The sequence below is a fragment of the Numida meleagris genome, chromosome 11 (genome assembly GCF_002078875.1).
Source record: "Numida meleagris isolate 19003 breed g44 Domestic line chromosome 11, NumMel1.0, whole genome shotgun sequence".
Taxonomy (NCBI): domain Eukaryota; kingdom Metazoa; phylum Chordata; class Aves; order Galliformes; family Numididae; genus Numida; species Numida meleagris.
The window spans coordinates 837,243-842,229 of NC_034419.1; the positions used below are offsets into that span (position 1 = coordinate 837,243).

A 4,987-nucleotide genomic window follows, 5' to 3' on the forward strand; every position below is an offset into this window, starting at 1 on the left:
GCTTTTCGGGCGCTCCGGGTCTCTCCCGATCCCGCCGTCGTTCCCCCGTTGCGGCCCGGCTGCCCCCGGACACCTGTTCTGGCCGCTAACGGGAGCCGCGCGGCCGCGGGGAGCTCCGACGGCTGCAGCGCGTCCCTCTCGGGGGCGAGCGGAGCTCCGCTCGTCCCCGGGAGGTACGCGCTCCGCGGGCGCAGCGATACCCGCAGCATCCCGCTGCTCTTGCAGCGCTCCGCACAAAGCCTCCGGCCACGGGCCGTCCGCTAGAGGGGGGTCTTGCCATGCGGGATGGGGGTCCCGGGATCTCCGTCGCTCCCTCACGTTAAGGAAATGGAGCAAAAGTAGGAAGGAAACCGCTATCCTGGGCTGCAGCGAAAGCAGCGCGGCCAGCAGGGAGAGGGAGGGGAGTCCTGCCCTTTTGCTCTGCGCTGGTGAGCCCTTGCCTGGAGTGCTGCATCCTCAGTACAGGAGAGATATGGACCTGTTGGATTGCATCACAAAAACGACCCAAGGGATGGAACACCTCCTTACGAGGACAGACTGAGAGCAGTGGCTGTGCAGCATGGAGAAGAGAAGGCTCCAGGGAGACCTGAGGGCGGCCTGTCAGTACCTAAAGGGGCTGTAAGAAAGAAGGGGACAGACCCTTTATCAGGGTCTGTTGTGACAGGACAAGGGGAAATGGTTTGAAACTAAAAGGGAAGACTTGACTGGCTATTAGAAAGTTTTTTACAGTAAGGGCAGTGAGGTACTGGCACAGGTTGCCCAGAGAGGTGATGGTTGCACCATCCTTGGAGACATTCAAGGTCAGGCTGGACCTGGCTCTGATCACCTGTTGGAGCTGTGCGTGTCCCTGTTCGTTGCAGGGAAGTTGGATCAGATGGCCTTTAAAGGTCCCTTCCAACTCAAACAAGTCTACAATTCTATGAAACCAAGCACAGGGGCACAGTGAGAGCTGTGGGCACACAGCAGTGCTCAGAAGGACCTGACAGAGCTGGGCTGCCCCAGCTGCACCAGGAGCTCAGCTCAGGGGTGTCAGCTTACTTTGCAGGACTTCTGCAAATGCTGCTGAATCTGTTCAGCTGCTGCCTTAGAACTGCATATCTCATTACAAAATTCACAGAATTCTAGAGTGCTGGAGAACAAAAGCTGCCAAAGACTTGCTGATACTCAGTGCCCTCCACTGTTCCCATGGGCAGCACACACAGATGTGGGGACAGCAACCAGATGCATTTCCTGAAGTGAGGTGGCTGCTTTTGGAGTTTCTGAGGTCAATACATCAGACACACTCTATCCCAGAAGATAACCTTCTGTGGGTCCCCCCTGTCACATCCCTGGACTTCTGCTTCTCTCTTCCTGTTTTCAGTCTGCAAATTACGTCAGGTTTAAGGCTGGCGAGTGGCTGAGCTGGCAGCCTTGTGACAGGCATTCTGTCCATCCCCAACCTTAACACAGACACACAGGATGAGCCGTGCAGACCCCCCTTTTTGCAGCTGCAGCAACACGCTGACTGCACACAGAAAGAGTGCAACTCAGTGCAGCCACCTCCATCCGAGGCCTCGCAAAAAGTGCTCCAGAGCACTCAGCAGGTGCCAGGCACTGGCGCATCATAGGCACTGAGGATGTTAATGGCTATGGAGGCACCACTTCCCACTGTTTCTAATACTCAAGAGAGGGCTCTTTCCAAGGCATTCATTCCATGAGCATGTGGATATGACTGATCAAGTTGAGCCATAAGATGGAAGGAATCAGCAGCTGAGACCCAAAGGGGTTTGCTCTGTTCCTTCGCTTCCCCGCTTGCCTGCTTACTGGGGTCCAGACTTGGCACAAGAGGGTTTCAGGGCACATGCAGCTAGATGCATCTCCAAATGGGTCCCTGCAGCATGGGACACCTTCCTGCTGCCTTCCCTGCAGTTCCATTTCCAGGCATGCTCTTTTACATGTGGCCACTTTTTCCATCTGCATTTCTTCTTTCTCATTTCACCTGACCACTATATTCTCAATTTTTATTACTCCATATTAATTTCCATTCCACCTCACTTGGGTCTTTTTTTTTTTCTTAAGCTACAAAACCATTCTAAATACTTTAAGGAAAACAAATACATAAAAGAAACCCCACTTTTACCTGCCGTGATGCTGTTCATTTTTCATATAATTTTTTTCTCCCTGCACTTTGTTTAGACTATTTAGACTTAACTTGAATAATGACAGAAGGCTGAACCCTTTCTGTAAAGGAAACAAGTCACAGACGCAGTGACACAAGCCTCAAGCTGAGACTGAAGACAGTCCAGCATTTCAGGTCTGGAATCCTGCTCCTTTTCTAAGTCCCCCTGCACAAAGCTGGAGGTAAAAGCACATGAGGTGTCACATAGCTTAAATGCTGTTCTGCAAAGGGGAATGTAAAAATACTTTCTCCAGCCTACCAGCAGAAGCTATCTTTGGAAGTTTTATGATAATGGTATAACACTGCTCCTATTAAGAGGTACTCACCACAAGAAAGCAGCTTTACTCCACCCTACTCCTTTCCCATGGGATGGAGTGCCCTCATATTTCCTTTGCTGGCCACTAGAATGCTTGCCACCTTTTCCCTTTCTTTTCGTAGTTGAAGACTTTTCAGATGTAGGATACACTATACATGTCACAGTGGAGATGGAAGAACGTCTTAAGCTACAGCTTGGGATCTTTAGGGGAAGAAACATTTAGGAACCACACAGTCCTCCCCAAGATACTCACAGACAGATGTGGCTGATGCCCCTTCCCCAGTTCCCCATGCATACTGAGTAGGAAATTATTTCTAACTCTTCAGGCCTGCGATACCACATAAAATATGAGAAGCTACAGCAAGCCCTGTTCCTCCACTCTAGCTCCTTCCAGTCCTTTCTTTCTAAGTTCCAGAATGTCAGCAGGTCTCCTCCAGCCTTCTGCTGCCTTGGAAGCTGGCAGCTCTCTGAGGTGAAGTGAAACACTTACTGGGTAAAAGGCAGTGAGGCAGTCTGGAAGAGGCCCTCACAAGGAGTGAACAAAGAGCCATCACCCAGCTCTCTAAGTAAATCTGGACTTACATACTCCGTAAGTGCAGGTTGTTCTAAGTCCCAAGTCCATGTGATGCTTACTGCACGTTACTGGTGCAAAACATACCGTGAAGCTCTTGTGGAGAAGGAATCTCTTCTACTTGTTTGCTTCATACACTGAGTGCATACTGACAAGCAGTAGGATTTGTTTCCTTTTTTCAGTAATTCCCAAGGATGCTCTCCAAGTTGTATAAGGAGACGGATGCATCACCCAAGCACTATTCAAGGAACGCTGTGTGCTTAACCTCTACAAAGTGCTGCCAGTGATCAAACAGGAGTGAGGACTTCTACAAAATGCTTACTGACTGCAGTGAGAGATGTACAGGTGCTCTTGGACACCACAGCATGAAGTGTATGTGTGCTGTAAAGTAAGCTGGTGTGAAGCATTAAAAACTGACAAAGAGCCACTGGCCTCAGGCAGCTGCATGGAACCACTCCAGCAGCATCACTAGGTATGGTTAAGGCTGTCCTGCTCTCACGGTAGAAGAAACCTACTCACATGAAACAAAGCTCACGAATGCTTAAGAAAACACTGACTTTTTGGTGGAAGAATATTTTGTTGTAGAAAAGATTTGCTTCACTTTTTCTGCAAAAAGGTAAAATGATTTAAATAACCAGGTCAGGCTTCCTGGATATATTTGGATTCTAATATTACAGTCGGATTGCATTTCTCTTTAACTCCTTGAGTTTGCTTGCTTGATTTATTTTTAACTACAAGCTTTTAATACCGGGTGGGATTTCACTGTGTGGTGTTCACGTTGGGCTTCTACAAGGTTTATAACTCCTCCAGTTTCTGTGAGATGTTCAGCTAACAAGTGATAGTAGCACAACAGGCAAATGGAGGGAAGCATTGTATTCTAGGATGTGTTGGTGTAAACATGTTTTTTTTTTTTTTTTTCACAGCATCAAGAGATTCCAGAGGAGGAGAAGGAACTTTCTAACTCCCAAGACAATTCATCTGGCAGGTCATGTGCACCAGCATTCAGATGCCAGTGGCCTCCCCGCATCCCTCATGGCCCATAGGTTTCTGCAGTGTGGGCCACCCCGGTATCTGTACCAGTGGAGCAGAAACATATTAGCTTCAAAGCAAGTAAGATCCAGGCCATCTAAACCCAGAAAAAAAATGAAATAGAGGGAAAACAAGTAGTCACAAAGTGGAGGAAATTTGAGTGCAGAACGACTTGATACACAAGTCACTGGAACAACTGGAATGGTTGTCTCTAAAGAGAAGCAAAGCACCTCTATTTATGTGATGCCAGCTTTGCTCTTTTATGTTTCTCCTCTTAGCATTTCTAAGCAGTTTCCAGCTTCTAATACAATTTGACATACCTACAAGGTAGTTACTATCAACAGCGAATACCCAAGTACCCTTTACTTAAATCAGTGTGTATCCTTGCTAAGATTAACTCCAGGATACTGACTGTCTTGTCAGTATTTTGCTGGATTGGACTATAATACTAATTAGCATTTGGAAGGAGATAGAGGAAATGTTGTATTTTTTTAAGATATGTGAGTGGAAAAGAAAGGTCGGCAATATGCTTTCCTTTGGCAAAGTTCAGATACCACTACAAGATTATGCGGAAGTAATATTGCCATTTACCTAAGAACAATTGCCCTGTTTCTTTGTTTCAATTTAAGGGCAAGGCAATTTTTTCTCCAAATTAGAAATGTTCCTCAGTTTTAGAAAATCTTGATCAGCCCTGCTCAGATGAGGAAGACAGATTATAAACAGCAGTGAAGCTGCACACCTAGTTTCATTATGCAAGCCAAACAAAACACAGAAATTAAGCCAAGGGCGGGAAAAAGACGAAGACTTAAATCTGTGCTGGGAATACTCCAAAGACTCATTAACAGATGAGAAAGTATGATTATCTTATTAAGTGTACTACCAGCCATACAGAAGCTCTGATCAAAACAATAAT

General features: G+C 47.1%; 1 long non-coding RNA gene across 1 annotated transcript in view; it reads left to right on the forward strand.

Moving 5' to 3' along the window:
* LOC110405105 overlaps positions 1 to 4,075 on the forward strand; it is a 5,893-nt gene extending 1,818 nt beyond the window's left edge. The window contains exons 2-3 of the long non-coding RNA XR_002442683.1: positions 3,228 to 3,517; positions 3,969 to 4,075. This is a non-coding gene — a long non-coding RNA (uncharacterized LOC110405105). The remainder of the gene's footprint in view (positions 1 to 3,227; positions 3,518 to 3,968) is intronic.